The 9,286-nt window shown below is 44.0% G+C and overlaps 1 protein-coding gene across 2 annotated transcripts in view; it reads left to right on the top strand.

Annotated features, from left to right (window-relative positions):
• Positions 1 to 2,050: 2,050 nt before the first annotated feature.
• Positions 2,051 to 9,286, top strand: part of SPOP (speckle type BTB/POZ protein) — a 63,427-nt gene continuing 56,191 nt past the window's right edge. Inside the window, exon 1 of one of the 2 annotated variants that reach the window (XM_026513110.4) lies at positions 2,051 to 2,270. The gene's annotated coding sequence lies outside the window, so the exon portion shown is untranslated. The remainder of the gene's footprint in view (positions 2,271 to 9,286) is intronic. The other variant, XM_026513111.4, reaches the window with a different exon arrangement.

Here is a 9,286-nt window from a genome sequence, read left to right as displayed (position 1 = left end):
GTATATTTAATCATGCTGTAGAAATCCTGGCAGCTTTCTCTGAGCCCAGCCTCTGCTCTAATTACATTTCTAGATTTTAGTAAATTGAAAGGGAAAATGTAGGAACAAAATAATTAAAACCGAAGAGGAAGTGCATATTAAAAAGGAGAAGCTGTTTAAAATTCTTCCACACAGTGTTTCCAAGGACATCTACAGTCGTTTAATCAGATCCGCACCAAATCAAAGCCCTTTGTACAGAGGCTGGTGGATCACATCTCAGGTGGGCGGGATGGTCCCCACAGCAGAACGGGAGCCTCACTGCACCAGGCTACAGATGGGGCAGGACTCACATCCTTCCAGAGCTCTGGAGAGTCAGGGCCAGTCTGGACAAGCTGCTTGCACAGACTCACTAGTCCCCAGGAGCCCCTTCCCAGGTGCCAGGCAGAATCTGACTATATCCTATTGATGAGCCCCAAGTGTGAGGTAGCTAAACTATGCTCTCCCCACCTCCAGTTTCCTTTTTTCTGCACCCCTTCCCACCCCCTAGGCTGCTCCCTCCAAGAAGTACCCTTTTTCTTCCTTCCTTGCTAATCTGTGAAAAGAACAGGCACTGAACAGCCTCAGTGACACCAGGAGTCAGCTGCGTGAACTGGGTTACCGGGTTACCTGCGGGGCACTGAATTTTCACAAGGACCGAAACCCTTGCTGGCTTCAACTAGAGAAACGAATATTCGTCGAGGGTGATGATGAGTGGAACCTCACTGGAAAGTTTCAAGCATCAGCCTACTAGGTACAAAAGCTCTTTTTGTTCTAAGCAACGTAGGCCCGGTACTCACATCGTGGTGGAAGTTAGGACCTTCATTTCTTGATCACGTTGTCTAAAATACAGTCAGAGCGAGCTCTAGGAGCTTGCAGGGCTTTGTCTGTGATTCCCAGGACATTCTAAACCGTGGGATTGTAGGCCATGCTTGTGTACTTGAAAGTGGAAGGCAGCCTGACGCCGTCGGGGGTTTCTTTCCAAACCCCTGTGGCTTTGCTCATGGGCTCCCAGGCTTCCCTAATGAACAGACTCACCGGCCACCTGGCGCCAGGACGCATGTGGCAGGAGACAAGTGAGCACAGTCTCCTGGAGACAATCCCATGGCAGCAAAGCTTCCGGAAGCTGGTCCCAAGGCAGGGCCCACACTTGATCACCCCATGACCTGCAGATTCACCTGCTGCTCTTTTGGGTCCAATGCCTCTGACATTTGAGTGTGTGTATCTGTGTAATGATGCTATCTCAGTGTGGAAAAGAGACAGTGCCTGCTCTGGATTCTTTGGCTTCGTTCAGTAGGAACAATTTTTGAAAGTTTAAGCTAAAGGAAAGGATCGTAGCAATAACAAAGATCCCATCCCTGATATTATCACTCTGACGTGGGGATGACTTTTTTTTTCTCCCAGGGCCAAGATGCTGAGGCTTTTTTTTTTCTTTTACTCAACTCAGGAGTCACTGATGGCCCTTGGGAGCCAGGATGCGAGGCTGGCTGGGGACCCAGGTGTCCAAGACAACAAGTTGTCATTGAATCAGGTCCTTTCAGTTAAGCCACCCACATGCCCCCCTACCCCTAAGAGAATGGTCCTTGGTGTTGTTTCCAAATGCCAGAATCTAAGTTGCTTAAAAGTCTTTAGAATTATCGTGAAGTCCAAAAAATGTTTTACTGACACAAAGCTGTTTAGAAGAAGTGAGGGAATGCAAGTTAAAGTCGTTGGTAATCCATACACTTCTTGCAAATGTAAATTGCTATTGTTCAATGCCTTTATTGTTACGCTGCCCGCCCCGACCCCCCCCCCCCCACCCCCCTTGGTAGTGGTAAGGCCTCTATTGGGTCCTCGCACCTCCACACAGCCTGCCGCGCCGGGCACGCAACCCCCTCCGTGTTCCCGCCTCTTTCTAGTCAGGCCCCTCCTTCCCCTCAAATCCCCCCGGCCCCGAGGAGCCGTCGGGACGCACGCGCACTAAGGGAGGTAGGCGGAGTCTTGAGGAAGAAGGAGGAGGGGCAGGAGAACCCAGGGAGGGGAGAAGAGGGGCGGAGGCCGCGCGGGGTGGGGCCCGGCGGGTACGCGCTCGCTGCGTCGACGTGCTGACGCCATGACGCCCCGGCCGGTGTGTGTCGGTGTGTGTGTGTGTGAGTGTGCGCGTTCCGAGTGTGTGTGTATTTGTGTATCGGCGGTCCCGCAGGTCCCGGATGTTGCGGACAGTATGAAGCGAGCGCAGGGGGACGGGGACCAGCAGCTGTCGCCGCCGTTCTCAGGTGAGTGGGGGGAGGAGAGTCAAGGGAGAGGGTTGTCCTGTCGGAGTGTGAGGGGGCGCCTCCCTTAAGAGGTGACTGACCCCCAACTCCCCCCCCCCACCCCACCCCCGGCACACATATACTCTTCTCTGTCCCATATCCCACGTCCTGGGTTACGTGGCCTGGGAATGCCAGAGCCTAATCAACCGTTCCTTCTCCCAATCCCAAGCATTCAGGAGACACAAATGCGCCCCCTGCCTTCAGCCCCCCCATCATTTTCCCAGCCCCATCCCCCTTGCCAAATAGTGAGCTGTCGCCTGCGGCGAGATGGGTGACTGCGCATGCGCGAGTGTGAACGAGCCAGGGGTGCTTGTTCGCTGCCCCCGGGGCGCATGCGCATCGCTGTGTTGCAGGGACCTGCGGGATAAAGAGCCCCTTGACCACGCGCCCGCCTTCTTCCCAGACAGTGGGCTGCCAGATAGTGCGCCTGTTGCTCCTATCCAAAAGGGAGAGTTTAAATTATTTGACGGACTTATTGACAAAGCAGTATTTGCATCTGGTGTTGCCCTAGGGACTCCCAGGCTACTAACGCCTTCCAGAGCCAGCGTGCCCCACGCTGACCCTTCTTTTGAAACTGTCACTGCAACTTCTAGTTCCAGCATTACTTTTCTTTCCTCCCACAGTCATGCGGTACTTTTAATACAAACATCCCCTAAACTAGGAGCAGGCGCCCCAACCCATTCAATTATTCTGGCAGGGGATTTTGGTGGCCTTTCTAAGGAGAACCAAGGGTCACAAAAAAGAAAGTAAGGGGCACTACCTTTTAGTAAAATTCTTAATTATCTTCGTAGAACTAGGTGAGATAGAGATAACACAGTGTAAGGCTTAGAGCAGTAACTGTAAATCAAGACATCAGGGTCCTGTCATCTCTAGCCCTCCTACTTCGTGTGACCTATTTGCCTCTTTCTTTAAGTAAAGGAAGATCTTTCTTTAAAAAAAAAAAAGGATCTTCCTTAGCACTTTCGTTTTAGCTGTACATTATTGATGCTCTGTGAACATCCCACGAAAACAAAAGCAATCTGAAACTACTAGTGGAGGATAACTCACCCAGTGGAGGTTTTAACTTTAAGCAGTGGGTGTGATGTTACTTGCCCATTTGCAAATAACGAAGAGCAGTATAAAATAAGGAACTCTAAAGTACAGTAATATTTCAGTGATCTAGGACCTAGGTTTTCAGTTGGCAGATTATTCACGATCCTTAATTTGCTGCTGTATTGCCACTCTTGGATACTTCAATGCTTCTTCCCTCTGCCAGCAGAACAGGGTGAGGAAATGATAAATTCTTACAAGCAGGTTTGCTGAATAGCAGTGAAACGAAGAGCTGAATTGTTGGGGGGGGGGGGCAGCTGTTTGTGTGTTTTTCAGTTATCTTTGCCAAACCTGTTTCCTATCTGGATAACTGGGGATGGGTGACATTAGTAAGCCTTATTTTCTATTTTCTTCTCTTTTTGTTCTTTCTTTGGTATTCTAGCAAGGCTTTTCTGGCTGTCATTCTTAACTGTAGGACCTTGTGTTTGGGGGTCTTAAATTTTTTAAATAATTTTTTAATTATAATTTTATAAATTTTTTTTCTTTTCACTTCCCCTTTTAACTCTGGCCTTTGCATGGTTCAGCTGTCTTTTGTGCTGTTTTCTGTTGCCATGGTTACAGTGGGAACCAAGAGATGACCCAGAAACAGCACAGGAATTTGGGGGGCATATATCATCCTGTTTCCTGGAAAGAGCTGGAGACTCATCTTGTTTTCCTCGTGTGAAGACTGAGGAGTATAAGTTATTGTTGACAGCTCCACGCTTAGGGTGGGGATGGATGGTGTCCATTGGCACTTCGTTGACTTCTGTTAGAGCTCTTCATAGTGGTTAGTGAACTGGAAGATGTTCAGTGTTACCTGTGTCCAGACTTGCATCAGGTTCTGGTACAAATCTTGAGATAAAACTATTGAGGCAGTAAGTAGCCATTTCTCAGGAGGTTTCTGTCATCTGTGATGCTTTGTTTTTATCTGGAAGCATTTCATCTGGTTGAATTTACTGAAGCCTTATTCAAAAATTTTTATGGTGTGAAGGCATGATTGCTTTTAGGATTAAGATGAGTATCATTAATTTGTATTGGTGCAGAGCCGTGTTTAAAAAGGCTCTTTAGAATGGGTAACACATGGGGTGCCTGGGTGGTGCAGTCGGTTAAGCATCCCACTCTTGGTTTTGGCTCTGGTTATGATCTCAGGGTCATGAGATCAAGTCCCGAGTAGGGCCCCACACTCAGCTCAGAGTCTGCTGAAGACTCTCTCCCTTACTCCCCCCCGCCCCCCGCTTGCTCTCACTTTCTCTCGTTCTCTCTCAAATAAATCTTTTAAAAAATAAGATGGGTAACACACATGAAACAAAATTCAAAAGGTCCACAGAGAGAAAAATCCTCCTTCTGTGTCCACTTTTCCTCGTCTAGTTAAACCCTCCTAAGCCCTCTGCAAAGGAAACTGTTGTTACCTGTATCTTGTTTACCCTTCCAGAGATAGTTAGTGCTTTTACAAGCATATACAACTATGGACCCTTTTAAGTTGTTGTTTTTATTTACTGTTTAACACAAATAGTAAGATACTATAGCCATTATTCTGCACTTTGCTTTTTTCACTTACTCTATCTTGGTTATCATTCCATACAGTACTGGAATACCTCTTCCTTTCTAAAAGATGACAGATATTCCCTTGTACAGATGTACCATCATTCAGCCAGCTCTTATTTTTGGATACTTAGGTTGTTTCCAGTGCTACAGTTAATTCCTTGTATGTGCTTTTTAGGTACATGGGTATCTTTTGGGTAAATTCCTAGTGGAAGTGCTGGATCAGAGGATATTTGCATTTTTAATGTTGTTAGATACTGCTGAATTGCTTGCCATAGAGGTACGAATTTATATTCCTGCAAGCAGTGTGTGAGTCTGCCTCTTTCCTCACTAGCACTGTATTATCAACATTTTTTTTTATGTTTGTACAGTCTTTTATCTAAGATTTTAAGTTCATTATGTAGCTTGTTAAAGCTTCATTATACCTAGGAGTTGTGGATAAATACTGTCGCTGTTTTGCAGATGCGAGTGGTAGTGGAAGATAGTGTTCAAGTGAAGAGTAATATCATGAGAATAAAGTCATATGCCTGGATAACACAGCAAATCCATGACACTCCTCAGAAGACATGTAAAACTTATGTTCCCTCTAACTCTTAGATACTAGTTTCTCTATGCAAAATTCTGTAAGCCCATAAGTGATGTTTTATGATAGCTTTGACTCAAAATTGTTTGTACACGCAAACTGCCATTCTGTTGAGGAATTGAAAAGCTAACCCAGTTAGTTAAAGATGCTTTACTGAGGGGCGCTTGGGTGGCACAGTCGTTAAGCGTCTGCCTTCGGCTCAGGGCGTGATCCTGGCATTATGGGATCGAGTCCCATATCAGGCTCCTCCGCTGGGAGCCTGCTTCTTCCTCTCCCACTCCCCCTGCCTGTGTTCCCTCTCTTGCTGGCTTTCTCTCTCTGTGTCAAATAAATAAATAAAATCTTTAAAAAAAAAAAAAAAAAGATGCTTTACTGAGTGCTTTCACCAGATATTGGTACTAGTACTTTTTAAAAGTCTGCTGATTGTGGAATATTTCACTATGAGCTGTGAGGAAATGGAAAAGAATTTAAAAATGCCTGGGCCTGAAGGAGCTCACAGTCTTGTTAGGAAACCAAATCTACTGAATATGTGAAATAGTAAGAGAACAGTTAGAATGGGAACGTAATACACAGTGTTCCATGTTGAGAGGACTTTGTAAGAGAGTGATAAGGTTTAGAGGAGAGCTCCTTTGGGAGGCCTTCCTGGAGGAAGTACATTTTGAGCCCTTCCCCACCCCCCCCCTTACAACTGTTAATGTTAAAAATTTTAAACATACAGAAAAATTCAAAGAATAGTACAGTTATCACCTTTATGCCATTTATGTCCTAGATTCCATAATTTACATTTTGCCATTTTGCTTTATGTATATATGTGCTTGTGTTTATATATATAATATGTAAATTTTTGTATTGCAGATATGACATCTCAGTACTTTCATGCTTGAAATACTTTAGATACATCTTCTTAAAGAGATTGTTTTGCTTAATTGTTCTTAGGATACATTGTCATAGTTAAGGCAATTAAGAGTAATTTCCTAAAACCATCTAATATCCAGTTAATGTTCAGATTTTTCTCCAAGCATGTATCTTTAGTCTTTTTTAAATCTAGAGCAGTTTCTTTAGAAGCCACAAGAATTGCCTTTATGAAGAGACCAGGGCGTTTGTCTTGTAGAATATATCACTTCTGGAATTTTCTGATTGTTTCCTCACAGTTTAATTTGTTCCTTTATGCCCGTATTTCCTATAAACTGGCATTTAAGTCTATGGTCTGATTAGATTCAAATTAAACACTTTTGTTAAGAATTCACTGGGGCGCCTGGATGGCTCAGTCATTAAGCATCTGCCTTCGGCTCAGGTCATGATCCCAGGGTCCTGGGATCGAGCCCCGCATTGGGCTCTCTGCTGAGAGGGAAGCCTGCTTCTCCCTCTCCCAGTCCCCTTGCTTGTGTCCCCTCTCTCGCTGTCTCTCTCTGTCAAATAAATAAAATCTTAAAAAAAAAAAAATTCTTCATAGATGTTGCTTTGTACCTCATATTGGGTCGCAATAAGAGAAATAATGTCATAATAGCCCATTATTAATGATGTTGAGTTTGTTTGATCATTTGTTTAAAATGATAAATACCGAATCTCCAGTGTAGACGTTTTTCTGTCTTTGTAGTTAGTAAGTAATGTGTAGCGCGGTGACACTTGGGAACTATATATACCGTTCCACTTCTCCAGCAGTCTGTCACCTAATGATAGTGATCCTTGTCCGAACCAGTTGTTTCTTTGGTTGTTGTAAAATGCTGATTTCCTAATTCTGCTATTCCTTTTACATTGATTAACCTTCAATCTTCTGTAAAGATTTCCCTCATCCGGGGCGCCTGGGTGGCACAGCGGTTAAGCGTCTGCCTTCGGCTCAGGGCGTGATCCCGGCGTTGTGGGATCGAGCCCCACATCAGGCTCCTCTGCTATGAGCCTGCTTCTTCCTCTCCCACTCCCCCTGCTTGTGTTCCCTCTCTCGCTGGCTGTCTCTCTCTCTGTCAAATAAATAAATAAATAAAATCTTTAAAAAAAAAAAAAAAAAGATTTCCCTCATCCGTTAGGAATAATTATAATTTCTATCAGAAGTTAGGTAAATTCTTAATTTTCCTTTTTAACGATTTCCTGAGGAAGGAGATGGTATAATAATCACCCCTAATGGTGGCAAATGAATTGTTCCTTGTTCTCACTTTCTTTGCTTTAGTATCATTGTAAATTCATGGACCTTAATTTATTCTACATGTTACCAACAATTATAGACATTTTTTGAAGCTCAAAATGTTCCATATTTGGCTTGTGGAAACCTTTTAAGCTTGGTGTATGAGTGCTTCCTTGCCCTCGGGTACAAGAAGTTCCTGCCTCACTTTGTGTTTTTCCTGTCCTAGTTGTGGAACCCTCATCTGTGTGTGTGTGTGTGTGTGTGAGAGACACACACACACACACATACGTGTGTATATACGTCCATATGTAGGATTTCTATGTATATCACATCTTCCCTTTTATTATGTTGTTCACGGAGCTTCTGGAGCCAACATCTAAAAACTGAAGGTGCCTTTAGTCTAACACAGTGCACCTAGTGTTTGACTCACCTCTGTGCCACTGACGTTGCTGGATTCTGGATCTTAGACCTCACAGATTCCTTGTTTTGAATACTTTATGTAAAAGACAGGTAGTACCTCTGAGGACAGCATTGCCTCCACCCACCTCCCTAGTATAAGGTTAGCTGTAGAAGAGACTGGGAGTTTCTTCTCTCAGAGCAACCTTGCTTTTTTTCCGAGATGAAAGGTACACAAAATGGAATTTAGAGATGGAAACTGTGTTTATGAGCTTTCTTGGAGACGTGGGGTTTGAGTGTTCTGTAAAAGCATCTTAGCTTGTACGTGCACAAGCATGTGTTTGTCTTTCCTCCCTTTTCCTCATTCCTACACGGTTCTCCACACGGTTGAACCGTTATGTAAGATTATGCTGTGATAGCATATTTTTTTCATTATCACTAGATTTTCATCGTAAAAAAAAAAGGGAATGAGACAAATTGTTCTTAATTAGAGAAATTTTTCAGATAGGCCATGAACTCTGATATCTAGCTGTCTTAACTCAGGGTCTGGAACAGTGCTGAGTCCTGTGGATTTCTGTCATGTACTGTAGACTCCGGAGAAATATTGGCGCATCCCCAGTGTTTTCTTAAAAATCCATCACACTAATGGAGGTTAATACAAACAAAAGGTACAGTGGAACTGCATTCTGAAGCTGGTTTTAGGGGCTGGACTAATCCCTGCCTTAGCAGAAAATGTTTTATTAGACTCTTACCATGTAGTGGTATTTTGAATAATCTTACTGATTTCAGGTTACTCAAGGACTGATAATAACAGTATTGTAATATGTATCTGAAAATGTTTTTTTCTACTATCTTGTCAGATTTACTTCCAGACTTAATAAGGTTATTCTCAACCTGGTTTCATAGCAATACTGGCCCCATGTTAAATTCTGGTTGTGTATTCAGGGACGCATACCTGGTTTTTTTGTGTTTGTTTTCAGGCATGGTGAATCACTCTGAAAGGCCATGCTGACACATTTGCTGCTAAGATCCAATGGCTTCTTTTATTTTTGTTTTTCACAAGCTCCCATTATAGGAAAAAAGATTCTGAAATATAATCTCTTCAGGAAATGCTTGGGCCTTCATTCTTAGAACTGTAGTCACGTTAATAGAATTGGCAGGAGTTGCCTCGCTGCTCTGTGTGGCAAAGCTGGTCATGGCGCTTGGGGAGAGCTGGGTGCAGACCTCAGAGTGGGAGTTAAACGTTCAGACAGTAGCCCTTACTTGACT

This window comes from Ursus arctos, unplaced genomic scaffold (genome assembly GCF_023065955.2).
Source record: "Ursus arctos isolate Adak ecotype North America unplaced genomic scaffold, UrsArc2.0 scaffold_24, whole genome shotgun sequence".
In the NCBI taxonomy this organism is placed as follows: domain Eukaryota; kingdom Metazoa; phylum Chordata; class Mammalia; order Carnivora; family Ursidae; genus Ursus; species Ursus arctos.
Note: the sequence above shows the minus strand (reverse complement) of the source record. Positions and strands in the feature narration are given on the sequence as shown.